The sequence below is a fragment of the Euphorbia lathyris genome, chromosome 1 (assembly GCF_963576675.1).
Source record: "Euphorbia lathyris chromosome 1, ddEupLath1.1, whole genome shotgun sequence".
In the NCBI taxonomy this organism is placed as follows: Eukaryota; Viridiplantae; Streptophyta; class Magnoliopsida; order Malpighiales; family Euphorbiaceae; genus Euphorbia; species Euphorbia lathyris.
The window spans coordinates 132145310-132168352 of record NC_088910.1 but is presented as its reverse complement, the minus strand read 5'-3'; the positions used below and the strand labels follow the sequence as shown (position 1 = coordinate 132168352).

At 47.1% G+C, this 23043-nt stretch overlaps 66 non-coding genes across 66 annotated transcripts; all 66 read left to right on the top strand.

Moving 5' to 3' along the window:
• Nucleotides 1-185: 185 nt before the first annotated feature.
• Nucleotides 186-304, top strand: LOC136216106 (5S ribosomal RNA). Its single transcript, XR_010683098.1, has one exon. It is a non-coding gene; the product is annotated as a 5S ribosomal RNA (ribosomal RNA).
• Nucleotides 305-487: 183 nt separating this feature from the next.
• On the top strand, nt 488-606 carry LOC136216095 (5S ribosomal RNA). The gene has a single exon (XR_010683087.1). It is a non-coding gene; the product is annotated as a 5S ribosomal RNA (ribosomal RNA).
• A 259-nt stretch (nt 607-865) lies between these two features.
• LOC136214903 (5S ribosomal RNA) lies at nt 866-985 on the top strand. Its single transcript, XR_010681967.1, has one exon. It is a non-coding gene; the product is annotated as a 5S ribosomal RNA (ribosomal RNA).
• A 258-nt stretch (nt 986-1243) lies between these two features.
• Nucleotides 1244-1362, top strand: LOC136212357 (5S ribosomal RNA). The gene has a single exon (XR_010679519.1). It is a non-coding gene; the product is annotated as a 5S ribosomal RNA (ribosomal RNA).
• Nucleotides 1363-1620: 258 nt separating this feature from the next.
• LOC136212800 (5S ribosomal RNA) lies at nt 1621-1739 on the top strand. The gene has a single exon (XR_010679942.1). It is a non-coding gene; the product is annotated as a 5S ribosomal RNA (ribosomal RNA).
• A 183-nt stretch (nt 1740-1922) lies between these two features.
• Nucleotides 1923-2041, top strand: LOC136211736 (5S ribosomal RNA). Its single transcript, XR_010678927.1, has one exon. It is a non-coding gene; the product is annotated as a 5S ribosomal RNA (ribosomal RNA).
• A 259-nt stretch (nt 2042-2300) lies between these two features.
• On the top strand, nt 2301-2419 carry LOC136214112 (5S ribosomal RNA). The gene has a single exon (XR_010681209.1). It is a non-coding gene; the product is annotated as a 5S ribosomal RNA (ribosomal RNA).
• Nucleotides 2420-2679: 260 nt separating this feature from the next.
• On the top strand, nt 2680-2798 carry LOC136212797 (5S ribosomal RNA). The gene has a single exon (XR_010679941.1). It is a non-coding gene; the product is annotated as a 5S ribosomal RNA (ribosomal RNA).
• Nucleotides 2799-2981: 183 nt separating this feature from the next.
• Nucleotides 2982-3100, top strand: LOC136215622 (5S ribosomal RNA). The gene has a single exon (XR_010682657.1). It is a non-coding gene; the product is annotated as a 5S ribosomal RNA (ribosomal RNA).
• A 259-nt stretch (nt 3101-3359) lies between these two features.
• LOC136216083 (5S ribosomal RNA) lies at nt 3360-3478 on the top strand. Its single transcript, XR_010683076.1, has one exon. It is a non-coding gene; the product is annotated as a 5S ribosomal RNA (ribosomal RNA).
• A 260-nt stretch (nt 3479-3738) lies between these two features.
• On the top strand, nt 3739-3857 carry LOC136212796 (5S ribosomal RNA). Its single transcript, XR_010679940.1, has one exon. It is a non-coding gene; the product is annotated as a 5S ribosomal RNA (ribosomal RNA).
• A 183-nt stretch (nt 3858-4040) lies between these two features.
• On the top strand, nt 4041-4159 carry LOC136214724 (5S ribosomal RNA). Its single transcript, XR_010681799.1, has one exon. It is a non-coding gene; the product is annotated as a 5S ribosomal RNA (ribosomal RNA).
• A 183-nt stretch (nt 4160-4342) lies between these two features.
• Nucleotides 4343-4461, top strand: LOC136215212 (5S ribosomal RNA). Its single transcript, XR_010682259.1, has one exon. It is a non-coding gene; the product is annotated as a 5S ribosomal RNA (ribosomal RNA).
• Nucleotides 4462-4644: 183 nt separating this feature from the next.
• Nucleotides 4645-4763, top strand: LOC136215093 (5S ribosomal RNA). The gene has a single exon (XR_010682145.1). It is a non-coding gene; the product is annotated as a 5S ribosomal RNA (ribosomal RNA).
• A 258-nt stretch (nt 4764-5021) lies between these two features.
• LOC136212795 (5S ribosomal RNA) lies at nt 5022-5140 on the top strand. Its single transcript, XR_010679939.1, has one exon. It is a non-coding gene; the product is annotated as a 5S ribosomal RNA (ribosomal RNA).
• A 183-nt stretch (nt 5141-5323) lies between these two features.
• On the top strand, nt 5324-5442 carry LOC136212300 (5S ribosomal RNA). Its single transcript, XR_010679465.1, has one exon. It is a non-coding gene; the product is annotated as a 5S ribosomal RNA (ribosomal RNA).
• Nucleotides 5443-5701: 259 nt separating this feature from the next.
• On the top strand, nt 5702-5820 carry LOC136212299 (5S ribosomal RNA). The gene has a single exon (XR_010679464.1). It is a non-coding gene; the product is annotated as a 5S ribosomal RNA (ribosomal RNA).
• A 260-nt stretch (nt 5821-6080) lies between these two features.
• On the top strand, nt 6081-6199 carry LOC136212794 (5S ribosomal RNA). The gene has a single exon (XR_010679938.1). It is a non-coding gene; the product is annotated as a 5S ribosomal RNA (ribosomal RNA).
• A 259-nt stretch (nt 6200-6458) lies between these two features.
• On the top strand, nt 6459-6577 carry LOC136216071 (5S ribosomal RNA). Its single transcript, XR_010683065.1, has one exon. It is a non-coding gene; the product is annotated as a 5S ribosomal RNA (ribosomal RNA).
• Nucleotides 6578-6837: 260 nt separating this feature from the next.
• LOC136212793 (5S ribosomal RNA) lies at nt 6838-6956 on the top strand. The gene has a single exon (XR_010679937.1). It is a non-coding gene; the product is annotated as a 5S ribosomal RNA (ribosomal RNA).
• Nucleotides 6957-7139: 183 nt separating this feature from the next.
• LOC136214609 (5S ribosomal RNA) lies at nt 7140-7258 on the top strand. Its single transcript, XR_010681690.1, has one exon. It is a non-coding gene; the product is annotated as a 5S ribosomal RNA (ribosomal RNA).
• Nucleotides 7259-7441: 183 nt separating this feature from the next.
• On the top strand, nt 7442-7560 carry LOC136213123 (5S ribosomal RNA). The gene has a single exon (XR_010680252.1). It is a non-coding gene; the product is annotated as a 5S ribosomal RNA (ribosomal RNA).
• A 259-nt stretch (nt 7561-7819) lies between these two features.
• LOC136216059 (5S ribosomal RNA) lies at nt 7820-7938 on the top strand. Its single transcript, XR_010683054.1, has one exon. It is a non-coding gene; the product is annotated as a 5S ribosomal RNA (ribosomal RNA).
• Nucleotides 7939-8196: 258 nt separating this feature from the next.
• LOC136214379 (5S ribosomal RNA) lies at nt 8197-8315 on the top strand. The gene has a single exon (XR_010681467.1). It is a non-coding gene; the product is annotated as a 5S ribosomal RNA (ribosomal RNA).
• Nucleotides 8316-8498: 183 nt separating this feature from the next.
• On the top strand, nt 8499-8617 carry LOC136216048 (5S ribosomal RNA). Its single transcript, XR_010683043.1, has one exon. It is a non-coding gene; the product is annotated as a 5S ribosomal RNA (ribosomal RNA).
• Nucleotides 8618-8876: 259 nt separating this feature from the next.
• LOC136213815 (5S ribosomal RNA) lies at nt 8877-8996 on the top strand. The gene has a single exon (XR_010680916.1). It is a non-coding gene; the product is annotated as a 5S ribosomal RNA (ribosomal RNA).
• Nucleotides 8997-9255: 259 nt separating this feature from the next.
• On the top strand, nt 9256-9374 carry LOC136212909 (5S ribosomal RNA). Its single transcript, XR_010680049.1, has one exon. It is a non-coding gene; the product is annotated as a 5S ribosomal RNA (ribosomal RNA).
• Nucleotides 9375-9632: 258 nt separating this feature from the next.
• LOC136214283 (5S ribosomal RNA) lies at nt 9633-9751 on the top strand. Its single transcript, XR_010681377.1, has one exon. It is a non-coding gene; the product is annotated as a 5S ribosomal RNA (ribosomal RNA).
• Nucleotides 9752-9934: 183 nt separating this feature from the next.
• Nucleotides 9935-10053, top strand: LOC136216035 (5S ribosomal RNA). Its single transcript, XR_010683031.1, has one exon. It is a non-coding gene; the product is annotated as a 5S ribosomal RNA (ribosomal RNA).
• Nucleotides 10054-10526: 473 nt separating this feature from the next.
• Nucleotides 10527-10645, top strand: LOC136216023 (5S ribosomal RNA). The gene has a single exon (XR_010683020.1). It is a non-coding gene; the product is annotated as a 5S ribosomal RNA (ribosomal RNA).
• Nucleotides 10646-10905: 260 nt separating this feature from the next.
• Nucleotides 10906-11024, top strand: LOC136216011 (5S ribosomal RNA). The gene has a single exon (XR_010683009.1). It is a non-coding gene; the product is annotated as a 5S ribosomal RNA (ribosomal RNA).
• A 259-nt stretch (nt 11025-11283) lies between these two features.
• LOC136214446 (5S ribosomal RNA) lies at nt 11284-11402 on the top strand. Its single transcript, XR_010681531.1, has one exon. It is a non-coding gene; the product is annotated as a 5S ribosomal RNA (ribosomal RNA).
• A 258-nt stretch (nt 11403-11660) lies between these two features.
• Nucleotides 11661-11779, top strand: LOC136211975 (5S ribosomal RNA). The gene has a single exon (XR_010679156.1). It is a non-coding gene; the product is annotated as a 5S ribosomal RNA (ribosomal RNA).
• Nucleotides 11780-12039: 260 nt separating this feature from the next.
• On the top strand, nt 12040-12158 carry LOC136212792 (5S ribosomal RNA). The gene has a single exon (XR_010679935.1). It is a non-coding gene; the product is annotated as a 5S ribosomal RNA (ribosomal RNA).
• A 183-nt stretch (nt 12159-12341) lies between these two features.
• On the top strand, nt 12342-12460 carry LOC136213121 (5S ribosomal RNA). The gene has a single exon (XR_010680250.1). It is a non-coding gene; the product is annotated as a 5S ribosomal RNA (ribosomal RNA).
• A 183-nt stretch (nt 12461-12643) lies between these two features.
• LOC136213120 (5S ribosomal RNA) lies at nt 12644-12762 on the top strand. The gene has a single exon (XR_010680249.1). It is a non-coding gene; the product is annotated as a 5S ribosomal RNA (ribosomal RNA).
• A 182-nt stretch (nt 12763-12944) lies between these two features.
• On the top strand, nt 12945-13063 carry LOC136211913 (5S ribosomal RNA). Its single transcript, XR_010679097.1, has one exon. It is a non-coding gene; the product is annotated as a 5S ribosomal RNA (ribosomal RNA).
• Nucleotides 13064-13323: 260 nt separating this feature from the next.
• Nucleotides 13324-13442, top strand: LOC136214396 (5S ribosomal RNA). The gene has a single exon (XR_010681482.1). It is a non-coding gene; the product is annotated as a 5S ribosomal RNA (ribosomal RNA).
• A 182-nt stretch (nt 13443-13624) lies between these two features.
• On the top strand, nt 13625-13743 carry LOC136216000 (5S ribosomal RNA). Its single transcript, XR_010682998.1, has one exon. It is a non-coding gene; the product is annotated as a 5S ribosomal RNA (ribosomal RNA).
• Nucleotides 13744-14002: 259 nt separating this feature from the next.
• Nucleotides 14003-14121, top strand: LOC136215987 (5S ribosomal RNA). The gene has a single exon (XR_010682987.1). It is a non-coding gene; the product is annotated as a 5S ribosomal RNA (ribosomal RNA).
• A 260-nt stretch (nt 14122-14381) lies between these two features.
• On the top strand, nt 14382-14500 carry LOC136212791 (5S ribosomal RNA). Its single transcript, XR_010679934.1, has one exon. It is a non-coding gene; the product is annotated as a 5S ribosomal RNA (ribosomal RNA).
• Nucleotides 14501-14683: 183 nt separating this feature from the next.
• Nucleotides 14684-14802, top strand: LOC136213119 (5S ribosomal RNA). Its single transcript, XR_010680248.1, has one exon. It is a non-coding gene; the product is annotated as a 5S ribosomal RNA (ribosomal RNA).
• A 182-nt stretch (nt 14803-14984) lies between these two features.
• Nucleotides 14985-15103, top strand: LOC136211912 (5S ribosomal RNA). The gene has a single exon (XR_010679096.1). It is a non-coding gene; the product is annotated as a 5S ribosomal RNA (ribosomal RNA).
• Nucleotides 15104-15363: 260 nt separating this feature from the next.
• On the top strand, nt 15364-15482 carry LOC136214393 (5S ribosomal RNA). Its single transcript, XR_010681481.1, has one exon. It is a non-coding gene; the product is annotated as a 5S ribosomal RNA (ribosomal RNA).
• A 182-nt stretch (nt 15483-15664) lies between these two features.
• Nucleotides 15665-15783, top strand: LOC136215975 (5S ribosomal RNA). The gene has a single exon (XR_010682976.1). It is a non-coding gene; the product is annotated as a 5S ribosomal RNA (ribosomal RNA).
• Nucleotides 15784-16042: 259 nt separating this feature from the next.
• Nucleotides 16043-16161, top strand: LOC136215964 (5S ribosomal RNA). Its single transcript, XR_010682965.1, has one exon. It is a non-coding gene; the product is annotated as a 5S ribosomal RNA (ribosomal RNA).
• A 260-nt stretch (nt 16162-16421) lies between these two features.
• On the top strand, nt 16422-16540 carry LOC136212789 (5S ribosomal RNA). The gene has a single exon (XR_010679932.1). It is a non-coding gene; the product is annotated as a 5S ribosomal RNA (ribosomal RNA).
• A 183-nt stretch (nt 16541-16723) lies between these two features.
• On the top strand, nt 16724-16842 carry LOC136213116 (5S ribosomal RNA). Its single transcript, XR_010680247.1, has one exon. It is a non-coding gene; the product is annotated as a 5S ribosomal RNA (ribosomal RNA).
• A 183-nt stretch (nt 16843-17025) lies between these two features.
• On the top strand, nt 17026-17144 carry LOC136213115 (5S ribosomal RNA). The gene has a single exon (XR_010680246.1). It is a non-coding gene; the product is annotated as a 5S ribosomal RNA (ribosomal RNA).
• Nucleotides 17145-17403: 259 nt separating this feature from the next.
• On the top strand, nt 17404-17522 carry LOC136215952 (5S ribosomal RNA). The gene has a single exon (XR_010682954.1). It is a non-coding gene; the product is annotated as a 5S ribosomal RNA (ribosomal RNA).
• Nucleotides 17523-17780: 258 nt separating this feature from the next.
• LOC136215941 (5S ribosomal RNA) lies at nt 17781-17899 on the top strand. The gene has a single exon (XR_010682943.1). It is a non-coding gene; the product is annotated as a 5S ribosomal RNA (ribosomal RNA).
• A 183-nt stretch (nt 17900-18082) lies between these two features.
• Nucleotides 18083-18201, top strand: LOC136215929 (5S ribosomal RNA). The gene has a single exon (XR_010682930.1). It is a non-coding gene; the product is annotated as a 5S ribosomal RNA (ribosomal RNA).
• A 258-nt stretch (nt 18202-18459) lies between these two features.
• LOC136213113 (5S ribosomal RNA) lies at nt 18460-18578 on the top strand. The gene has a single exon (XR_010680244.1). It is a non-coding gene; the product is annotated as a 5S ribosomal RNA (ribosomal RNA).
• Nucleotides 18579-18761: 183 nt separating this feature from the next.
• Nucleotides 18762-18880, top strand: LOC136215916 (5S ribosomal RNA). Its single transcript, XR_010682918.1, has one exon. It is a non-coding gene; the product is annotated as a 5S ribosomal RNA (ribosomal RNA).
• Nucleotides 18881-19138: 258 nt separating this feature from the next.
• Nucleotides 19139-19257, top strand: LOC136213923 (5S ribosomal RNA). Its single transcript, XR_010681022.1, has one exon. It is a non-coding gene; the product is annotated as a 5S ribosomal RNA (ribosomal RNA).
• A 259-nt stretch (nt 19258-19516) lies between these two features.
• LOC136215541 (5S ribosomal RNA) lies at nt 19517-19635 on the top strand. Its single transcript, XR_010682580.1, has one exon. It is a non-coding gene; the product is annotated as a 5S ribosomal RNA (ribosomal RNA).
• Nucleotides 19636-19895: 260 nt separating this feature from the next.
• On the top strand, nt 19896-20014 carry LOC136212788 (5S ribosomal RNA). The gene has a single exon (XR_010679931.1). It is a non-coding gene; the product is annotated as a 5S ribosomal RNA (ribosomal RNA).
• Nucleotides 20015-20197: 183 nt separating this feature from the next.
• LOC136215008 (5S ribosomal RNA) lies at nt 20198-20316 on the top strand. The gene has a single exon (XR_010682065.1). It is a non-coding gene; the product is annotated as a 5S ribosomal RNA (ribosomal RNA).
• Nucleotides 20317-20575: 259 nt separating this feature from the next.
• On the top strand, nt 20576-20694 carry LOC136215904 (5S ribosomal RNA). Its single transcript, XR_010682907.1, has one exon. It is a non-coding gene; the product is annotated as a 5S ribosomal RNA (ribosomal RNA).
• Nucleotides 20695-20954: 260 nt separating this feature from the next.
• LOC136212787 (5S ribosomal RNA) lies at nt 20955-21073 on the top strand. Its single transcript, XR_010679929.1, has one exon. It is a non-coding gene; the product is annotated as a 5S ribosomal RNA (ribosomal RNA).
• Nucleotides 21074-21256: 183 nt separating this feature from the next.
• LOC136213112 (5S ribosomal RNA) lies at nt 21257-21375 on the top strand. Its single transcript, XR_010680243.1, has one exon. It is a non-coding gene; the product is annotated as a 5S ribosomal RNA (ribosomal RNA).
• Nucleotides 21376-21558: 183 nt separating this feature from the next.
• LOC136213111 (5S ribosomal RNA) lies at nt 21559-21677 on the top strand. The gene has a single exon (XR_010680242.1). It is a non-coding gene; the product is annotated as a 5S ribosomal RNA (ribosomal RNA).
• Nucleotides 21678-21860: 183 nt separating this feature from the next.
• On the top strand, nt 21861-21979 carry LOC136211974 (5S ribosomal RNA). The gene has a single exon (XR_010679155.1). It is a non-coding gene; the product is annotated as a 5S ribosomal RNA (ribosomal RNA).
• A 257-nt stretch (nt 21980-22236) lies between these two features.
• Nucleotides 22237-22355, top strand: LOC136213110 (5S ribosomal RNA). The gene has a single exon (XR_010680241.1). It is a non-coding gene; the product is annotated as a 5S ribosomal RNA (ribosomal RNA).
• Nucleotides 22356-22538: 183 nt separating this feature from the next.
• LOC136214616 (5S ribosomal RNA) lies at nt 22539-22657 on the top strand. Its single transcript, XR_010681697.1, has one exon. It is a non-coding gene; the product is annotated as a 5S ribosomal RNA (ribosomal RNA).
• A 183-nt stretch (nt 22658-22840) lies between these two features.
• Nucleotides 22841-22959, top strand: LOC136215893 (5S ribosomal RNA). Its single transcript, XR_010682896.1, has one exon. It is a non-coding gene; the product is annotated as a 5S ribosomal RNA (ribosomal RNA).
• The last annotated feature ends 84 nt before the right edge of the window (nt 22960-23043 follow it).

Sequence of the window (23043 nt, the reverse complement as noted above, 5' to 3'; positions counted from 1 at the left end):
GGCCCAAACTTTTTTGCAACGTGCATTTTTTAATTATTTAATTTTTTTTCACCATGGCGTGCACGTTTTCGAGGCGGGGGTCAGTGTTTGGGGTCCGGGGGCTTGTGCATGCACGTGAAGGATGAGCATACGGGAGAAAGGGGCGCCCAGTATGGAATATATGCTTAGTTTTTGCATGTGATAACGGGTGCGATCATACCAGCACTAATGCACCGGATCCCATCAGAACTCCGAAGTTAAACGTGCTTGGGCGAGAGTAGTACTAAGATGGGTGACCTCTTGGGAAGTCCTCGTGTTGCACCCCCAAACTTTTTTGCAACGTGCATTTTTTAATTATTTAATTTTTTTTTTCACCATGGCGTGCATGTTTTCGAGGCGGGGGTCAGTGTTTGGGGTCCGGGGGCTTGTGCATGCACGTGAAGGATGAGCATACGGGAGAAAGGGGCGCCCAGTATGGAATATATGCTTAGTTTTTGCATGGGATGACGGGTGCGATCATACCAGCACTAATGCACCGGATCCCATCAGAACTCCGAAGTTAAACGTGCTTGGGCGAGAGTAGTACTAAGATGGGTGACCTCTTGGGAAGTCCTCGTGTTGCACCCCCAAACTTTTTTGCAACGTGCATTTTTTAATTATTTAATTTTTTTTTCACCATGGCGTGCACGTTTTCGAGGCGGGCCCAAACTTTTTTGCAACGTGCATTTTTTAATTATTTAATTTTTTTTTCACCATGGGGTGCACGTTTTCGAGGCGGGGGTCAGTGTTTGGGGTCCGGGGGCTTGTGCATGCACGTGAAGGATGAGCATACGGGAGAAAGGGGCGCCCAGTATGGAATATATGCTTAGTTTTTGCATGGGATGACGGGTGCGATCATACCAGCACTAATGCACCGGATCCCATCAGAACTCCGAAGTTAAACGTGCTTGGGGCGAGAGTAGTACTAAGATGGGTGACCTCTTGGGAAGTCCTCGTCTTGCACCCCTAAACTTTTTTGCAACGTGCATTTTTTAATTATTTAATTTTTTTTTCACCATGGCGTGCACGTTTTCGAGGCGGGCCCAAACTTTTTTGCAACGTGCATTTTTTAATTATTTAATTTTTTTTCACCATGGCGTGCACGTTTTCGAGGCGGGGGTCAGTGTTTGGGGTCCGGGGGCTTGTGCATGCACGTGAAGGATGAGCATACGGGAGAAAGGGGCGCCCAGTATGGAATATATGCTTAGTTTTTGCATGGGATGACGGGTGCGACCATACCAGCACTAATGCACCGGATCCCATCAGAACTCCGAAGTTAAACATGCTTGGGCGAGAGTAGTACTAAGATGGGTGACCTCTTGGGAAGTCCTCGTGTTGCACCCCTAAACTTTTTTATAACGTGCATTTTTTAATTATTTAATTTTTTTTTCACCATGGCGTGCACGTTTTCGAGGCGGGCCCAAACTTTTTTGCAACGTGCATTTTTTAATTATTTAATTTTTTTTCACCATGGCGTGCACGTTTTCGAGGCGGGGGTCAGTGTTTGGGGTCCGGGGGCTTGTGCATGCACGTGAAGGATGAGCATACGGGAGAAAGGGGCGCCCAGTATGGAATATATGCTTAGTTTTTGCATGTGATGACGGGTGCGATCATACCAGCACTAATGCACCGGATCCCATCAGAACTCCGAAGTTAAACGTGCTTGGGCGAGAGTAGTACTAAGATGGTTGACCTCTTGGGAAGTCCTCGTGTTGCACCCCCAAACTTTTTTGCAACGTGCATTTTTTAATTATTTAATTTTTTTTTTCACCATGGCGTGCATGTTTTCGAGGCGGGGGTCAGTGTTTGGGGTCCGGGGGCTTGTGCATGCACGTGAAGGATGATCATACGGGAGAAAGGGGCGCCCAGTATGGAATATATGCTTAGTTTTTGCATGGGATGACGGGTGCGATCATACCAGCACTAATGCACCGGATCCCATCAGAACTCCGAAGCTAAACGTGCTTGGGCGAGAGTAGTACTAAGATGGGTGACCTCTTGGGAAGTCCTCGTGTTGCACCCCCAAACTTTTTTGCAACGTGCATTTTTTAATTATTTAATTTTTTTTTCACCATGGCGTGCACGTTTTCGAGGCGGGCCCAAACTTTTTTGCAACGTGCATTTTTTAATTATTTAATTTTTTTTTCACCATGGCGTGCACGTTTTCGAGGCGGGGGTTAGTGTTTGGGGTCCGGGGGCTTGTGCATGCACGTGAAGGATGAGCATACGGGAGAAAGGGGCGCCCAGTATGGAATATATGCTTAGTTTTTGCATGGGATGACGGGTGCGATCATACCAGCACTAATGCACCGGATCCCATCAGAACTCCGAAGTTAAACGTGCTTGGGCGAGAGTAGTACTAAGATGGGTGACCTCTTGGGATGTCCTCGTGTTGCACCCCTAAACTTTTTTGCAACGTGCATTTTTTAATTATTTAATTTTTTTTTCACCATGGCGTGCACGTTTTCGAGGCGGGCCCAAACTTTTTTGCAACGTGCATTTTTTAATTATTCAATTTTTTTTTTCACCATGGCGTGCACGTTTTCGAGGCGGGGGTCAGTGTTTGGGGTCCGGGGGCTTGTGCATGCACGTGAAGGATGAGCATACGGGAGAAAGGGGCGCCCAGTATGGAATATATGCTTAGTTTTTGCATGTGATGACGGGTGCGATCATACCAGCACTAATGCACCGGATCCCATCAGAACTCCGAAGTTAAACGTGCTTGGGCGAGAGTAGTACTAAGATGGTTGACCTCTTGGGAAGTCCTCGTGTTGCACCCCCAAACTTTTTTGCAACGTGCATTTTTTAATTATTTAATTTTTTTTTTCACCATGGCGTGCATGTTTTCGAGGCGGGGGTCAGTGTTTGGGGTCCGGGGGCTTGTGCATGCACGTGAAGGATGAGCATACGGGAGAAAGGGGCGCCCAGTATGGAATATATGCTTAGTTTTTGCATGGGATGACGGGTGCGATCATACCAGCACTAATGCACCGGATCCCATCAGAACCCCGAAGTTAAACGTCCTTGGGCGAGAGTAGTACTAAGATGGGTGACCTCTTCGGAAATCCTCGTGTTGCACCCCCAAACTTTTTTGCAACGTGCATTTTTTAATTATTTAATTTTTTTTTCACCATGGCGTGCACGTTTTCGAGGCGGGCCCAAACTTTTTTGCAACGTGCATTTTTTAATTATTTAATTTTTTTTTCACCATGGCGTGCACGTTTTCGAGGCGGGGGTCAGTGTTTGGGGTCCGGGGGCTTGTGCATGCACGTGAAGGATGAGCATACGGGAGAAAGGGGCGCCCAGTATGGAATATATGCTTAGTTTTTGCATGGGATGACGGGTGCGATCATACCAGCACTAATGCACCGGATCCCATCAGAACTCCGAAGTTAAACGTGCTTGGGCGAGAGTAGTACTAAGATGGGTGACCTCTTGGGAAGTCCTCGTGTTGCACCCCTAAACTTTTTTGCAACGTGCATTTTTTAATTATTTATTTTTTTTTTCACCATGGCGTGCACGTTTTCGAGGCGGGCCCAAACTTTTTTGCAACGTGCATTTTTTAATTATTTAATTTTTTTTTTCACCATGGCGTGCACGTTTTCGAGGCGGGGGTCAGTGTTTGGGGTCTGGGGGCTTGTGCATGCACGTGAAGGATGAGCATACGGGAGAAAGGGGCGCCCAGTATGGAATATATGCTTAGTTTTTGCATGTGATGACGGGTGCGATCATACCAGCACTAATGCACCGGATCCCATCAGAACTCCGAAGTTAAACGTGCTTGGGCGAGAGTAGTACTAAGATGGTTGACCTCTTGGGAAGTCCTCGTGTTGCACCCCCAAACTTTTTTGCAACGTGCATTTTTTAATTATTTAATTTTTTTTTTCACCATGGCGTGCATGTTTTCGAGGCGGGGGTCAGTGTTTGGGGTCCGGGGGCTTGTGCATGCACGTGAAGGATGAGCATACGGGAGAAAGGGGCGCCCAGTATGGAATATATGCTTAGTTTTTGCATGGGATGACGGGTGCGATCATACCAGCACTAATGCACCGGATCCCATCAGAACTCCGAAGTTAAACGTGCTTGGGCGAAAGTAGTACTAAGATGGGTGACCTCTTCGGAAGTCCTCGTGTTGCACCCCCAAACTTTTTTGCAACGTGCATTTTTTAATTATTTAATTTTTTTTTTCACCATGGCGTGCACGTTTTCGAGGCGGGGGTCAGTGTTTGGGGTCCGGGGGCTTGTGCATGCACGTGAAGGATGAGCATACGGGAGAAAGGGGCGCCCAGTATGGAATATATGCTTAGTTTTTGCATGGGATGACGGGTGCGATCATACCAGCACTAATGCACCGGATCCCATCAGAACTCCGAAGTTAAACGTGCTTGCGCGAGAGTAGTACTAAGATGGGTGACCTCTTCGGAAGTCCTCGTGTTGCACCCCCAAACTTTTTTGCAACGTGCATTTTTTAATTATTTAATTTTTTTTTTCACCATGGCGTGCATGTTTTCGAGGCGGGGGTCAGTGTTTGGGGTCCGGGGGCTTGTGCATGCACGTGAAGGATGAGCATACGGGAGAAAGGGGCGCCCAGTATGGAATATATGCTTAGTTTTTGCATGGGATGACGGGTGCGATCATACCATCACTAATGCACCGGATCCCATCAGAACTCCGAAGTTAAACGTGCTTGGGCGAGAGTAGTACTAAGATGGGTGACCTCTTCGGAAGTCCTCGTGTTGCACCCCCAAACTTTTTTGCAACGTGCATTTTTTAATTATTTAATTTTTTTTTCACCATGGCGTGCACGTTTTCGAGGCGGGCCCAAACTTTTTTGCAACGTGCATTTTTTAATTATTTAATTTTTTTTCACCATGGCGTGCACGTTTTCGAGGCGGGGGTCAGTGTTTGGGGTCCGGGGGCTTGTGCATGCACGTGAAGGATGAGCATACGGGAGAAAGGGGCGCCCAGTATGGAATATATGCTTAGTTTTTGCATGTGATGACGGGTGCGATCATACCAGCACTAATGCACCGGATCCCATCAGAACTCCGAAGTTAAACGTGCTTGGGCGAGAGTAGTACTAAGATGGTTGACCTCTTGGGAAGTCCTCGTGTTGCACCCCCAAACTTTTTTGCAACGTGCATTTTTTAATTATTTAATTTTTTTTTTCACCATGGCGTGCATGTTTTCGAGGCGGGGGTCAGTGTTTGGGGTCCGGGGGCTTGTGCATGCACGTGAAGGATGAGCATACGGGAGAAAGGGGCGCCCAGTATGGAATATATGCTTAGTTTTTGCATGGGATGACGGGTGCGATCATACCAGCACTAATGCACCGGATCCCATCAGAACTCCGAAGTAAAACGTGCTTGGGCGAGAGTAGTACTAAGATGGGTGACCTCTTGGGAAGTCCTCGTGTTGCACCCCCAAACTTTTTTGCAACGTGCATTTTTTAATTATTTAATTTTTTTTTCACCATGGCGTGCACGTTTTCGAGGCGGGCCCAAACTTTTTTGCAACGTGCATTTTTTAATTATTTAATTTTTTTTTCACCATGGCGTGCACGTTTTCGAGGCGGGGGTTAGTGTTTGGGGTCCGGGGGCTTGTGCATGCACGTGAAGGATGAGCATACGGGAGAAAGGGGCGCCCAGTATGGAATATATGCTTAGTTTTTGCATGGGATGACGGGTGCGATCATACCAGCACTAATGCACCGGATCCCATCAGAACTCCGAAGTAAAACGTGCTTGGGCGAGAGTAGTACTAAGATGGGTGACCTCTTGGGAAGTCCTCGTGTTGCACCCCTAAACTTTTTTGCAACGTGCATTTTTTAATTATTTAATTTTTTTTTCACCATGGCGTGCACGTTTTCGAGGCGGGCCCAAACTTTTTTGCAACGTGCATTTTTTAATTATTTAATTTTTTTTTTCACCATGGCGTGCACGTTTTCGAGGCGGGGGTCAGTGTTTGGGGTCCGGGGGCTTGTGCATGCACGTGAAGGATGAGCATACGGGAGAAAGGGGCGCCCAGTATGGAATATATGCTTAGTTTTTGCATGTGATGACGGGTGCGATCATACCAGCACTAATGCACCGGATCCCATCAGAACTCCGAAGTTAAACGTGCTTGGGCGAGAGTAGTACTAAGATGGTTGACCTCTTGGGAAGTCCTCGTGTTGCACCCCCAAACTTTTTTGCAACGTGCATTTTTTAATTATTTAATTTTTTTTTTCACCATGGCGTGCACGTTTTCGAGGCGGGCCCAAACTTTTTTGCAACGTGCATTTTTTAATTATTTAATTTTTTTTCACCATGGCGTGCACGTTTTCGAGGCGGGGGTCAGTGTTTGGGGTCCGGGGGCTTGTGCATGCACGTGAAGGATGAGCATACGGGAGAAAGGGGCGCCCAGTATGGAATATATGCTTAGTTTTTGCATGGGATGACGGGTGCGATCATACCAGCACTAATGCACCGGATCCCATCAGAACTCCGAAGTTAAACGTGCTTGGGCGAGAGTAGTACTAAGATGGGTGACCTCTTGGGAAGTCCTCGTGTTGCACCCCTAAACTTTTTTGCAACGTGCATTTTTTAATTATTTAATTTTTTTTTCACCATGGCGTGCACGTTTTCGAGGCGGGCCTAAACTTTTTTGCAACGTGCATTTTTTAATTATTTAATTTTTTTTTTCACCATGGCGTGCACGTTTTCGAGGCGGGGGTCAGTGTTTGGGGTCCGGGGGCTTGTGCATGCACGTGAAGGATGAGCATACGGGAGAAAGGGGCGCCCAGTATGGAATATATGCTTAGTTTTTGCATGTGATGACGGGTGCGATCATACCAGCACTAATGCACCGGATCCCATCAGAACTCCGAAGTTAAACGTGCTTGGGCGAGAGTAGTACTAAGATGGTTGACCTCTTGGGAAGTCCTCGTGTTGCACCCCCAAACTTTTTTGCAACGTGCATTTTTTAATTATTTAATTTTTTTTTTCACCATGGCGTGCATGTTTTCGAGGCGGGGGTCAGTGTTTGGGGTCCGGGGGCTTGTGCATGCACGTGAAGGATGAGCATACGGGAGAAAGGGGCGCCCAGTATGGAATATATGCTTAGTTTTTGCATGGGATGACGGGTGCGATCCTACCAGCACTAATGCACCGGATCCCATCAGAACTCCGAAGTTAAACGTGCTTGGGCGAGAGTAGTACTAAGATGGGTGACCTCTTCGGAAGTCCTCGTGTTGCACCCCCAAACTTTTTTGCAACGTGCATTTTTTAATTATTTAATTTTTTTTTTCACCATGGCGTGCATGTTTTCGAGGCGGGGGTCAGTGTTTGGGGTCCGGGGGCTTGTGCATGCACGTGAAGGATGAGCATACGGGAGAAAGGGGCGCCCAGTATGGAATATATGCTTAGTTTTTGCATGGGATGACGGGTGCGATCATACCAGCACTAATGCACCGGATCCCATCAGAACTCCGAAGTTAAACGTGCTTGGGCGAGAGTAGTACTAAGATGGGTGACCTCTTCGGAAGTCCTCGTGTTGCACCCCCAAACTTTTTTGCAACGTGCATTTTTTAATTATTTAATTTTTTTTTCACCATGGCGTGCACGTTTTCGAGGCGGGCCCAAACTTTTTTGCAACGTGCATTTTTTAATTATTTAATTTTTTTTTCACCATGGCGTGCACGTTTTCGAGGCAGGGGTCAGTGTTTGGGGTCCGGGGGCTTGTGCATGCACGTGAAGGATGAGCATACGGGAGAAAGGGGCGCCCAGTATGGAATATATGCTTAGTTTTTGCATAGGATGACGGGTGCGATCATACCAGCACTAATGCACCGGATCCCATCAGAACTCCGAAGTTAAACGTGCTTGGGCGAGAGTAGTACTAAGATGGGTGACCTCTTGGGAAGTCCTCGTGTTGCACCCCTAAACTTTTTTATAACGTGCATTTTTTAATTATTTAATTTTTTTTTCACCATGGCGTGCACGTTTTCGAGGCGGGCCCAAACTTTTTTGCAACGTGCATTTTTTAATTATTTAATTTTTTTTCACCATGGCGTGCACGTTTTCGAGGCGGGGGTCAGTGTTTGGGGTCCGAGGGCTTGTGCATGCACGTGAAGGATGAGCATACGGGAGAAAGGGGCGCCCAGTATGGAATATATGCTTAGTTTTTGCATGTGATGACGGGTGCGATCATACCAGCACTAATGCACCGGATCCCATCAGAACTCCGAAGTTAAACGTTCATGGGCGAGAGTAGTACTAAGATGGGTGACCTCTTGGGAAGTCCTCGTGTTGCACCCCCAAACTTTTTTGCAACGTGCATTTTTTAATTATTTAATTTTTTTTTTCACCATGGCGTGCATGTTTTCGAGGCGGGGGTCAGTGTTTGGGGTCCGGGGGCTTGTGCATGCACGTGAAGGATGAGCATACGGGAGAAAGGGGCGCCCAGTATGGAATATATGCTTAGTTTTTGCATGGGATGACGGGTGCGATCATACCAGCACTAATGCACCGGATCCCATCAGAACTCCGAAGTTAAACGTGCTTGGGCGAGAGTAGTACTAAGATGGGTGACCTCTTGGGAAGTCCTCGTGTTGCACCCCCAAACTTTTTTGCAACGTGCATTTTTTAATTATTTAATTTTTTTTTCACCATGGCGTGCACGTTTTCGAGGCGGGCCCAAACTTTTTTGCAACGTGCATTTTTTAATTATTTATTTTTTTTTTCACCATGGCGTGCACGTTTTCGAGGCGGGGGTCAGTGTTTGGGGTCCGGGGGCTTGTGCATGCACGTGAAGGATGAGCATACGGGAGAAAGGGGCGCCCAGTATGGAATATATGCTTAGTTTTTGCATGGGATGACGGGTGCGATCATACCAGCACTAATGCACCGGATCCCATCAGAACTCCGAAGTTAAACGTGCTTGGGGCGAGAGTAGTACTAAGATGGGTGACCTCTTGGGAAGTCCTCGTGTTGCACCCCTAAACTTTTTTGCAACGTGCATTTTTTAATTATTTAATTTTTTTTTCACCATGGCGTGCACGTTTTCGAGACGGGCCCAAACTTTTTTGCAACGTGCATTTTTTAATTATTTAACTTTTTTTTCACCATGGCGTGCACGTTTTCGAGGCGGGGGTCAGTGTTTGGGGTCCGGGGGCTTGTGCATGCACGTGAAGGATGAGCATACGGGAGAAAGGGGCGCCCAGTATGGAATATATGCTTAGTTTTTGCATGGGATGACGGGTGCGATCATACCAGCACTAATGCACCGGATCCCATCAGAACTCCGAAGATAAACGTGCTTGGGCGAGAGTAGTACTAAGATGGGTGACCTCTTGGGAAGTCCTCGTGTTGCACCCCTAAACTTTTTTATAACGTGCATTTTTTAATTATTTAATTTTTTTTTCACCATGGCGTGCACGTTTTCGAGGCGGGCCCAAACTTTTTTGCAACGTGCATTTTTTAATTATTTAATTTTTTTTCACCATGGCGTGCACGTTTTCGAGGCGGGGGTCAGTGTTTGGGGTCCGGGGGCTTGTGCATGCACGTGAAGGATGAGCATACGGGAGAAAGGGGCGCCCAGTATGGAATATATGCTTAGTTTTTGCATGTGATGACGGGTGCGATCATACCAGCACTAATGCACCGGATCCCATCAGAACTCCGAAGTTAAACGTGCTTGGGCGAGAGTAGTACTAATATGGTTGACCTCTTGGGAAGTCCTCGTGTTGCACCCCCAAACTTTTTTGCAACGTGCATTTTTTAATTATTTAATTTTTTTTTTCACCATGGCGTGCATGTTTTCGAGGCGGGGGTCAGTGTTTGGGGTCCGGGGGCTTGTGCATGCACGTGAAGGATGAGCATACGGGAGAAAGGGGCGCCCAGTATGGGATATATGCTTAGTTTTTGCATGGGATGACGGGTGCGATCATACCAGCACTAATGCACCGGATCCCATCAGAACTCCGAAGTTAAACGTGCTTGGGCGAGAGTAGTACTAAGATGGGTGACCTCTTGGGAAGTCCTCGTGTTGCACCCCCAAACTTTTTTGCAACGTGCATTTTTTAATTATTTAATTTTTTTTTCACCATGGCGTGCACGTTTTCGAGGCGGGCCCAAACTTTTTTGCAACGTGCAGTTTTTTAATTATTTAATTTTTTTTTCACCATGGCGTGCACGTTTTCGAGGCGGGGGTTAGTGTTTGGGGTCCGGGGGCTTGTGCATGCACTTGGTAAGTCCTCGTGTTGCACCCCCAAACTTTTTTGCAACGTGCATTTTTTAATTATTTAATTTTTTTTTCACCATGGCGTGCACGTTTTCGAGGCGGGCCCAAACTTTTTTGCAACGTGCATTTTTTAATTATTTAATTTTTTTTTCACCATGGCGTGCACGTTTTCGAGGCGGGGGTTAGTGTTTGGGGTCCGGGGGCTTGTGCATGCACGTGAAGGATGAGCATACGGGAGAAAGGGGCGCCCAGTATGGAATATATGCTTAGTTTTTGCATGGGATGACGGGTGCGATCATACCAGCACTAATGCACCGGATCCCATCAGAACTCCGAAGTTAAACGTGCTTGGGCGAGAGTAGTACTAAGATGGGTGACCTCTTGGGAAGTCCTCGTGTTGCACCCCTAAACTTTTTTGCAACGTGCATTTTTTAATTATTTAATTTTTTTTTCACCATGGCGTGCACGTTTTCGAGGCGGGCCCAAACTTTTTTGCAACGTGCATTTTTTAATTATTTAATTTTTTTTTTCACCATGGCGTGCACGTTTTCGAGGCGGGGGTCAGTGTTTGGGGTCCGGGGGCTTGTGCATGCACGTGAAGGATGAGCATACGGGAGAAAGGGGCGCCCAGTATGGAATATATGCTTAGTTTTTGCATGTGATGACGGGTGCGATCATACCAGCACTAATGCACCGGATCCCATCAGAACTCCGAAGTTAAACGTGCTTGGGCGAGAGTAGTACTAAGATGGGTGACCTCTTGGGAAGTCCTCGTGTTGCACCCCCAAACTTTTTTGCAACGTGCATTTTTTAATTATTTAATTTTTTTTTCACCATGGCGTGCACGTTTTCGAGGCGGGCCCAAACTTTTTTGCAACGTGCATTTTTTAATTATTTAATTTTTTTTTCACCATGGCGTGCACGTTTTCGAGGCGGGGGTTAGTGTTTGGGGTCCGGGGGCTTGTGCATGCACGTGAAGGATGAGCATACTGGAGAAAGGGGCGCCCAGTATGGAATATATGCTTAGTTTTTGCATGGGATGACGGGTGCGATCATACCAGCACTAATGCACCGGATCCCATCAGAACTCCAAAGTTAAACGTGCTTGGGCGAGAGTAGTACTAAGATGGGTGACCTCTTCGGAAGTCCTCGTGTTGCACCCCCAAACTTTTTTGCAACGTGCATTTTTTAATTATTTAATTTTTTTTTCACCATGGCGTGCACGTTTTCGAGGCGGGCCCAAACTTTTTTGCAACGTGCATTTTTTAATTATTTAATTTTTTTTCACCATGGCGTGCACGTTTTCGAGGCGGGGGTCAGTGTTTGGGGTCCGGGGGCTTGTGCATGCACGTGAAGGATGAGCATACGGGAGAAAGGGGCGCCCAGTATGGAATATATGCTTAGTTTTTGCATGGGATGACGGGTGCGATCATACCAGCACTAATGCACCGGATCCCATCAGAACTCCGAAGTTAAATGTGCTTGGGCGAGAGTAGTACTAAGATGGGTGACCTCTTGGGAAGTCCTCGTGTTGCACCCCTAAACTTTTTTGCAACGTGCATTTTTTAATTATTTAATTTTTTTTTCACCATGGCGTGCACGTTTTCGAGGCGGGCCCAAACTTTTTTGCAACGTGCATTTTTTAATTATTTAATTTTTTTTTTCACCATGGCGTGCACGTTTTCGAGGCGGGGGTCAGTGTTTGGGGTCCGGGGGCTTGTGCATGCACGTGAAGGATGAGCATACGGGAGAAAGGGGCGCCCAGTATGGAATATATGCTTAATTTTTGCATGTGATGACGGGTGCGATCATACCAGCACTAATGCACCGGATCCCATCAGAACTCCGAAGTTAAACGTGCTTGGGCGAGAGTAGTACTAAGATGGTTGACCTCTTGGGAAGTCCTCGTGTTGCACCCCCAAACTTTTTTGCAACGTGCATTTTTTAATTATTTAATTTTTTTTTTCACCATGGCGTGCATGTTTTCGAGGCGGGGGTCAGTGTTTGGGGTCCGGGGGCTTGTGCATGCACGTGAAGGATGAGCATACGGGAGAAAGGGGCGCCCAGTATGGAATATATGCTTAGTTTTTGCATGGGATGACGGGTGCGATCATACCAGCACTAATGCACCGGATCCCATCAGAACTCCGAAGTTAAACGTGCTTGGGCGAGAGTAGTACTAAGATGGGTGACCTCTTCGGAAGTCCTCGTGTTGCACCCCCAAACTTTTTTGCAACGTGCATTTTTTAATTATTTAATTTTTTTTTCCACCATGGCGTGCATGTTTTCGAGGCGGGGGTCAGTGTTTGGGGTCCGGGGGCTTGTGCATGCACGTGAAGGATGAGCATACGGGAGAAAGGGGCGCCCAGTATGGAATATATGCTTAGTTTTTGCATGGGATGACGGGTGCGATCATACCAGCACTAATGCACCGGATCCCATCAGAACTCCGAAGTTAAACGTGCTTGGGCGAGAGTAGTACTAAGATGGGTGACCTCTTCGGAAGTCCTCGTGTTGCACCCCCAAACTTTTTTGCAACGTGCATTTTTTAATTATTTAATTTTTTTTTCACCATGGCGTGCATGTTTTCGAGGCGGGGGTCAGTGTTTGGGGTCCGGGGGCTTGTGCATGCACGTGAAGGATGAGCATACGGGAGAAAGGGGCGCCCAGTATGGAATATATGCTTAGTTTTTGCATGGGATGACGGGTGCGATCATACCAGCACTAATGCACCGGATCCCATTAGAACTCCGAAGTTAAACGTGCTTGGGCGAGAGTAGTACTAAGATGGGTGACCTCTTGGGAAGTCCTCGTGTTGCACCCCCAAACTTTTTTGCAACGTGCATTTTTTAATTATTTAATTTTTTTTTCACCATGGCGTGCACGTTTTCGAGGCGGGCCCAAACTTTTTTGCAACGTGCATTTTTTAATTATTTAATTTTTTTTTTCACCATGGCGTGCACGTTTTCGAGGCGGGGGTCAGTGTTTGGGGTCCGGGGGCTTGTGCATGCACGTGAAGGATGAGCATACGGGAGAAAGGGGCGCCCAGTATGGAATATATGCTTAGTTTTTGCATGTGATGACGGGTGCGATCATACCAGCACTAATGCACCAGATCCCATCAGAACTCCGAAGTTAAACGTGCTTGGGCGAGAGTAGTACTAAGATGGTTGACCTCTTGGGAAGTCCTCGTGTTGCACCCCCAAACTTTTTTGCAACGTGCATTTTTTAATTATTTAATTTTTTTTTCACCATGGCGTGCATGTTTTCGAGGCGGGGGTCAGTGTTTGGGGTCCGGGGGCTTGTGCATGCACGTGAAGGATGAGCATACGGGAGAAAGGGGCGCCCAGTATGGAATATATGCTTAGTTTTTGCATGGGATGACGGGTGCGATCATACCAGCACTAATGCACCGGATCCCATCAGAACTCCGAAGTTAAACGTGCTTGGGCGAGAGTAGTACTAAGATGGGTGACCTCTTGGGAAGTCCTCGTGTTGCACCCCCAAACTTTTTTGCAACGTGCATTTTTTAATTATTTAATTTTTTTTTCACCATGGCGTGCACGTTTTCGAGGCGGGCCCAAACTTTTTTGCAACGTGCATTTTTTAATTATTTAATTTTTTTTTCACCATGGCGTGCACGTTTTCGAGGCGGGGGTTAGTGTTTGGGGTCCGGGGGCTTGTGCATGCACGTGAAGGATGAGCATACGGGAGAAAGGGGCGCCCAGTATGGAATATATGCTTAGTTTTTGCATGGGATGACGGGTGCGATCATACCAGCACTAATGCACCGGATCCCATCAGAACTCCGAAGTTAAACGTGCTTGGGCGAGAGTAGTACTAAGATGGGTGACCTCTTGGGAAGTCCTCGTGTTGCACCCCTAAACTTTTTTGCAACGTGCATTTTTTAATTATTTAATTTTTTTTTCACCATGGCGTGCACGTTTTCGAGGCGGGCCTAAACTTTTTTGCAACGTGCATTTTTTAATTATTTAATTTTTTTTTTCACCATGGCGTGCACGTTTTCGAGGCGGGGGTCAGTGTTTGGGGTCCGGGGGCTTGTGCATGCACGTGAAGGATGAGCATACGGGAGAAAGGGGCGCCCAGTATGGAATATATGCTTAGTTTTTGCATGTGATGACGGGTGCGATCATACCAGCACTAATGCACCGGATCCCATCAGAACTCCGAAGTTAAACGTGCTTGGGCGAGAGTAGTACTAAGATGGTTGACCTCTTGGGAAGTCCTCGTGTTGCACCCCCAAACTTTTTTGCAACGTGCATTTTTTAATTATTTAATTTTTTTTTTCACCATGGCGTGCATGTTTTCGAGGCGGGGGTCAGTGTTTGGGGTCCGGGGGCTTGTGCATGCACGTGAAGGATGAGCATACGGGAGAAAGGGGCGCCCAGTATGGAATATATGCTTAGTTTTTGCATGGGATGACGGGTGCGATCATACCAGCACTAATGCACCGGATCCCATCAGAACTCCGAAGTTAAACGTGCTTGGGCGAGAGTAGTACTAAGATGGGTGACCTCTTCGGAAGTCCTCGTGTTGCACCCCCAAACTTTTTTGCAACGTGCATTTTTTAATTATTTAATTTTTTTTTCACCATGGCGTGCATGTTTTCGAGGCGGGGGTCAGTGTTTGGGGTCCGGGGGCTTGTGCATGCACGTGAAGGATGAGCATACGGGAGAAAGGGGCGCCCAGTATGGAATATATGCTTAGTTTTTGCATGGGATGACGGGTGCGATCATACCAGCACTAATGCACCGGATCCCATTAGAACTCCGAAGTTAAACGTGCTTGGGCGAGAGTAGTACTAAGATGGGTGACCTCTTGGGAAGTCCTCGTGTTGCACCCCCAAACTTTTTTGCAACGTGCATTTTTTAATTATTTAATTTTTTTTTCACCATGGCGTGCACGTTTTCGAGGCGGGCCCAAACTTTTTTGCAACGTGCATTTTTTAATTATTTAATTTTTTTTTTCACCATGGCGTGCACGTTTTCGAGGCGGGGGTCAGTGTTTGGGGTCCGGGGGCTTGTGCATGCACGTGAAGGATGAGCATACGGGAGAAAGGGGCGCCCAGTATGGAATATATGCTTAGTTTTTGCATGTGATGACGGGTGCGATCATACCAGCACTAATGCACCAGATCCCATCAGAACTCCGAAGTTAAACGTGCTTGGGCGAGAGTAGTACTAAGATGGTTGACCTCTTGGGAAGTCCTCGTGTTGCACCCCCAAACTTTTTTGCAACGTGCATTTTTTAATTATTTAATTTTTTTTTCACCATGGCGTGCATGTTTTCGAGGCGGGGGTCAGTGTTTGGGGTCCGGGGGCTTGTGCATGCACGTGAAGGATGAGCATACGGGAGAAAGGGGCGCCCAGTATGGAATATATGCTTAGTTTTTGCATGGGATGACGGGTGCGATCATACCAGCACTAATGCACCGGATCCCATCAGAACTCCGAAGTTAAACGTGCTTGGGCGAGAGTAGTACTAAGATGGGTGACCTCTTGGGAAGTCCTCGTGTTGCACCCCCAAACTTTTTTGCAACGTGCATTTTTTAATTATTTAATTTTTTTTTCACCATGGCGTGCACGTTTTCGAGGCGGGCCCAAACTTTTTTGCAACGTGCATTTTTTAATTATTTAATTTTTTTTTCACCATGGCGTGCACGTTTTCGAGGCGGGGGTTAGTGTTTGGGGTCCGGGGGCTTGTGCATGCACGTGAAGGATGAGCATACGGGAGAAAGGGGCGCCCAGTATGGAATATATGCTTAGTTTTTGCATGGGATGACGGGTGCGATCATACCAGCACTAATGCACCGGATCCCATCAGAACTCCGAAGTTAAACGTGCTTGGGCGAGAGTAGTACTAAGATGGGTGACCTCTTGGGAAGTCCTCGTGTTGCACCCCTAAACTTTTTTGCAACGTGCATTTTTTAATTATTTAATTTTTTTTTCACCATGGCGTGCACGTTTTCGAGGCGGGCCTAAACTTTTTTGCAACGTGCATTTTTTAATTATTTAATTTTTTTTTTCACCATGGCGTGCACGTTTTCGAGGCGGGGGTCAGTGTTTGGGGTCCGGGGGCTTGTGCATGCACGTGAAGGATGAGCATACGGGAGAAAGGGGCGCCCAGTATGGAATATATGCTTAGTTTTTGCATGTGATGACGGGTGCGATCATACCAGCACTAATGCACCGGATCCCATCAGAACTCCGAAGTTAAACGTGCTTGGGCGAGAGTAGTACTAAGATGGTTGACCTCTTGGGAAGTCCTCGTGTTGCACCCCCAAACTTTTTTGCAACGTGCATTTTTTAATTATTTAATTTTTTTTTTCACCATGGCGTGCATGTTTTCGAGGCGGGGGTCAGTGTTTGGGGTCCGGGGGCTTGTGCATGCACGTGAAGGATGAGCATACGGGAGAAAGGGGCGCCCAGTATGGAATATATGCTTAGTTTTTGCATGGGATGACGGGTGCGATCATACCAGCACTAATGCACCGGATCCCATCAGAACTCCGAAGTTAAACGTGCTTGGGCGAGAGTAGTACTAAGATGGGTGACCTCTTCGGAAGTCCTCGTGTTGCACCCCCAAACTTTTTTGCAACGTGCATTTTTTAATTATTTAATTTTTTTTTTCACCATGGCGTGCATGTTTTCGAGGCGGGGGTCAGTGTTTGGGGTCCGGGGGCTTGTGCATGCACGTGAAGGATGAGCATACGGGAGAAAGGGGCGCCCAGTATGGAATATATGCTTAGTTTTTGCATGGGATGACGGGTGCGATCATACCAGCACTAATGCACCGGATCCCATCAGAACTCCGAAGTTAAACGTGCTTGGGCGAGAGTAGTACTAAGATGGGTGACCTCTTCGGAAGTCCTCGTGTTGCACCCCCAAACTTTTTTGCAACGTGCATTTTTTAATTATTTAATTTTTTTTTCACCATGGCGTGCACGTTTTCGAGGCGGGCCCAAACTTTTTTGCAACGTGCATTTTTTAATTATTTAATTTTTTTTTCACCATGGCGTGCACGTTTTCGAGGCAGGGGTCAGTGTTTGGGGTCCGGGGGCTTGTGCATGCACGTGAAGGATGAGCATACGGGAGAAAGGGGCGCCCAGTATGGAATATATGCTTAGTTTTTGCATGGGATGACGGGTGCGATCATACCAGCACTAATGCACCGGATCCCATCAGAACTCCGAAGTTAAACGTGCTTGGGCGAGAGTAGTACTAAGATGGGTGACCTCTTGGGAAGTCCTCGTGTTGCACCCCTAAACTTTTTTATAACGTGCATTTTTTAATTATTTAATTTTTTTTTCACCATGGCGTGCACGTTTTCGAGGCGGGCCCAAACTTTTTTGCAACGTGCATTTTTTAATTATTTAATTTTTTTTCACCATGGCGTGCACGTTTTCGAGGCGGGGGTCAGTGTTTGGGGTCCGGGGGCTTGTGCATGCACGTGAAGGATGAGCATACGGGAGAAAGGGGCGCCCAGTATGGAATATATGCTTAGTTTTTGCATGTGATGACGGGTGCGATCATACCAGCACTAATGCACCGGATCCCATCAGAACTCCGAAGTTAAACGTGCTTGGGCGAGAGTAGTACTAAGATGGGTGACCTCTTGGGAAGTCCTCGTGTTGCACCCCCAAACTTTTTTGCAACGTGCATTTTTTAATTATTTAATTTTTTTTTTCACCATGGCGTGCATGTTTTCGAGGCGGGGGTCAGTGTTTGGGGTCCGGGGGCTTGTGCATGCACGTGAAGGATGAGCATACGGGAGAAAGGGGCGCCCAGTATGGAATATATGCTTAGTTTTTGCATGGGATGACGGGTGCGATCATACCAGCACTAATGCACCGGATCCCATCAGAACTCCGAAGTTAAACGTGCTTGGGCGAGAGTAGTACTAAGATGGGTGACCTCTTGGGAAGTCCTCGTGTTGCACCCCTAAACTTTTTTATAACGTGCATTTTTTAATTATTTAATTTTTTTTTCACCATGGCGTGCACGTTTTCGAGGCGGGCCCAAACTTTTTTGCAACGTGCATTTTTTAATTATTTAATTTTTTTTCACCATGGCGTGCACGTTTTCGAGGCGGGGGTCAGTGTTTGGGGTCCGGGGGCTTGTGCATGCACGTGAAGGATGAGCATACGGGAGAAAGGGGCGCCCAGTATGGAATATATGCTTAGTTTTTGCATGTGATGACGGGTGCGATCATACCAGCACTAATGCACCGGATCCCATCAGAACTCCGAAGTTAAACGTGCTTGGGCGAGAGTAGTACTAAGATGGGTGACCTCTTCGGAAGTCCTCGTGTTGCACCCCCAAACTTTTTTGCAACGTGCATTTTTTAATTATTTAATTTTTTTTTTCACCATGGCGTGCATGTTTTCGAGGCGGGGGTCAGTGTTTGGGGTCCGGGGGCTTGTGCATGCACGTGAAGGATGAGCATACGGGAGAAAGGGGCGCCCAGTATGGAATATATGCTTAGTTTTTGCATGGGATGACGGGTGCGATCATACCAGCACTAATGCACCGGATCCCATCAGAACTCCGAAGTTAAACGTGCTTGGGCGAGAGTAGTACTAAGATGGGTGACCTCTTGGGAAGTCCTCGTGTTGCACCCCTAAACTTTTTTATAACGTGCATTTTTTAATTATTTAATTTTTTTTTCACCATGGCGTGCACGTTTTCGAGGCGGGCCCAAACTTTTTTGCAACGTGCATTTTTTAATTATTTAATTTTTTTTCACCATGGCGTGCACGTTTTCGAGGCGGGGGTCAGTGTTTGGGGTCCGGGGGCTTGTGCATGCACGTGAAGGATGAGCATACGGGAGAAAGGGGCGCCCAGTATGGAATATATGCTTAGTTTTTGCATGTGATGACGGGTGCGATCATACCAGCACTAATGCACCGGATCCCATCAGAACTCCGAAGTTAAACGTGCTTGGGCGAGAGTAGTACTAAAATGGGTGACCTCTTCGGAAGTCCTCGTGTTGCACCCCCAAACTTTTTTGCAACGTGCATTTTTTAATTATTTAATTTTTTTTTCACCATGGCGTGCACGTTTTCGAGGCGGGCCCAAACTTTTTTGCAACGTGCATTTTTTAATTATTTAATTTTTTTTTCACCATGGCGTGCACGTTTTCGAGGCGGGGGTTAGTGTTTGGCGTCCGGGGGCTTGTGCATGCACGTGAAGGATGAGCATACGGGAGAAAGGGGCGCCCAGTATGGAATATATGCTTAGTTTTTGCATGGGATGACGGGTGCGATCATACCAGCACTAATGCACCGGATCCCATCAGAACTCCGAAGTTAAACGTGGTTGGGCGAGAGTAGTACTAAGATGGGTGAGCTCTTGGGAAGTCCTCGTGTTGCACCCCTAAACTTTTTTGCAACGTGCATTTTTTAATTATTTAATTTTTTTTTCACCATGGCGTGCACGTTTTCGAGGCGGGCCCAAACTTTTTTGCAACGTGCATTTTTTAATTATTTAATTTTTTTTTTCACCATGGCGTGCATGTTTTCGAGGCGGGGGTCAGTGTTTGGGGTCCGGGGGCTTGTGCATGCACGTGAAGGATGAGCATACGGGAGAAAGGGGCGCCCAGTATGGAATATATGCTTAGTTTTTGCATGTGATGACGGGTGCGATCATACCAGCACTAATGCACCGGATCCCATCAGAACTCCGAAGTTAAACGTGCTTGGGCGAGAGTAGTACTAAGATGGTTGACCTCTTGGGAAGTCCTCGTGTTGCACCCCCAAACTTTTTTGCAACGTGCATTTTTTAATTATTTAATTTTTTTTTTCACCATGGCGTGCATGTTTTCGAGGCGGGGGTCAGTGTTTGGGGTCCGGGGGCTTGTGCATGCACGTGAAGGATGAGCATACGGGAGAAAGGGGCGCCCAGTATGGAATATATGCTTAGTTTTTGCATGGGATGACGGGTGCGATCATACCAGCACTAATGCACCGGATCCCATCAGAACCCCGAAGTTAAACGTGCTTGGGCGAGAGTAGTACTAAGATGGGTGACCTCTTCGGAAGTCCTCGTGTTGCACCCCCAAACTTTTTTGCAACGTGCATTTTTTAATTATTTAATTTTTTTTTCACCATGGCGTGCACGTTTTCGAGGCGGGCCCAAACTTTTTTGCAACGTGCATTTTTTAATTATTTAATTTTTTTTTCACCATGGCGTGCACGTTTTCGAGGCGGGGGTCAGTGTTTGGGGTCCGGGGGCTTGTGCATGCACGTGAAGGATGAGCATACGGGAGAAAGGGGCGCCCAGTATGGAATATATGCTTAGTTTTTGCATGGGATGACGGGTGCGATCATACCAGCACTAATGCACCGGATCCCATCAGAACTCCGAAGTTAAACGTGCTTGGGCGAGAGTAGTACTAAGATGGGTGACCTCTTGGGAAGTCCTCGTGTTGCACCCCTAAACTTTTTTGCAACGTGCATTTTTTAATTATTTAATTTTTTTTTCACCATGGCGTGCACGTTTTCGAGGCGGGCCCAAACTTTTTTGCAACGTGCATTTTTTAATTATTTAATTTTTTTTTTCACCATGGCGTGCACGTTTTCGAGGCGGGGGTCAGTGTTTGGGGTCCGGGGGCTTGTGCATGCACGTGAAGGATGAGCATACGGGAGAAAGGGGCGCCCAGTATGGAATATATGCTTAGTTTTTGCATGTGATGACGGGTGCGATCATACCAGCACTAATGCACCGGATCCCATCAGAACTCCGAAGTTAAACGTGCTTGGGCGAGAGTAGTACTAAGATGGTTGACCTCTTGGGAAGTCCTCGTGTTGCACCCCCAAACTTTTTTGCAACGTGCATTTTTTAATTATTTAATTTTTTTTTTCACCATGGCGTGCATGTTTTCGAGGCGGGGGTCAGTGTTTGGGGTCCGGGGGCTTGTGCATGCACGTGAAGGATGAGCATACGGGAGAAAGGGGCGCCCAGTATGGAATATATGCTTAGTTTTTGCATGGGATGACGGGTGCGATCATACCAGCACTAATGCACCGGATCCCATCAGAACTCCGAAGTTAAACGTGCTTGGGCGAGAGTAGTACTAAGATGGGTGACCTCTTCGGAAGTCCTCGTGTTGCACCCCCAAACTTTTTTGCAACGTGCATTTTTTAATTATTTAATTTTTTTTTTCACCATGGCGTGCATGTTTTCGAGGCGGGGGTCAGTGTTTGGGGTCCGGGGGCTTGTGCATGCACGTGAAGGATGAGCATACGGGAGAAAGGGGCGCCCAGTATGGAATATATGCTTAGTTTTTGCATGGGATGACGGGTGCGATCATACCAGCACTAATGCACCGGATCCCATCAGAACTCCGAAGTTAAACGTGCTTGGGCGAGAGTAGTACTAAGATGGGTGACCTCTTCGGAAGTCCTCGTGTTGCACCCCCAAACTTTTTTGCAACGTGCATTTTTTAATTATTTAATTTTTTTTTTCACCATGGCGTGCATGTTTTCGAGGCGGGGGTCAGTGTTTGGGGTCCGGGGGCTTGTGCATGCACGTGAAGGATGAGCATACGGGAGAAAGGGGCGCCCAGTATGGAATATATGCTTAGTTTTTGCATGGGATGACGGGTGCGATCATACCAGCACTAATGCACCGGATCCCATCAGAACTCCGAAGTTAAATGTGCTTGGGCGAGAGTAGTACTAAGATGGGTGACCTCTTGGGAAGTCCTCGTGTTGCACCCCCAAACTTTTTTGCAACGTGCATTTTTTAATTATTTAATTTTTTTTCACCATGGCGTGCACGTTTTCGAGGTGGGCCCAAACTTTTTTGCAACGTGCATTTTTTAATTATTTAATTTTTTTTCACCATGGCGTGCACGTTTTCGAGGCGGGGGTCAGTGTTTGGGGTCCGGGGGCTTGTGCATGCACGTGAAGGATGAGCATACGGGAGAAAGGGGCGCCCAGTATGGAATATATGCTTAGTTTTTGCATGGGATGACGGGTGCGATCATACCAGCACTAATGCACCGGATCCCATCAGAACTCCGAAGTTAAACGTGCTTGGGCGAGAGTAGTACTAAGATGGGTGACCTCTTCGGAAGTCCTCGTGTTGCACCCCCAAACTTTTTTGCAACGTGCATTTTTTAATTATTTAATTTTTTTTTTCACCATGGCGTGCATGTTTTCGAGGCGGGGGTCAGTGTTTGGGGTCCGGGGGCTTGTGCATGCACGTGAAGGATGAGCATACGGGAGAAAGGGGCGCCCAGTATGGAATATATGCTTAGTTTTTGCATGGGATGACGGGTGCGATCATACCAGCACTAATGCACCGGATCCCATCAGAACTTCGAAGTTAAACGTGCTTGGGCGAGAGTAGTACTAAGATGGGTGACCTCTTCGGAAGTCCTCGTGTTGCACCCCCAAACTTTTTTGCAACGTGCATTTTTTAATTATTTAATTTTTTTTTTCACCATGGCGTGCATGTTTTCGAGGCGGGGGTCAGTGTTTGGGGTCCGGGGGCTTGTGCATGCACGTGAAGGATGAGCATACGGGAGAAAGGGGCGCCCAGTATGGAATATATGCTTAGTTTTTGCATGGGATGACGGGTGCGATCATACCAGCACTAATGCACCGGATCCCATCAGAACTCCGAAGTTAAACGTGCTTGGGCGAGAGTAGTACTAAGATGGGTGACCTCTTGGGAAGTCCTCGTGTTGCACCCCCAAACTTTTTTGCAACGTGCATTTTTTAATTATTTAATTTTTTTTCACCATGGCGTGCACGTTTTCGAGGTGGGCCCAAACTTT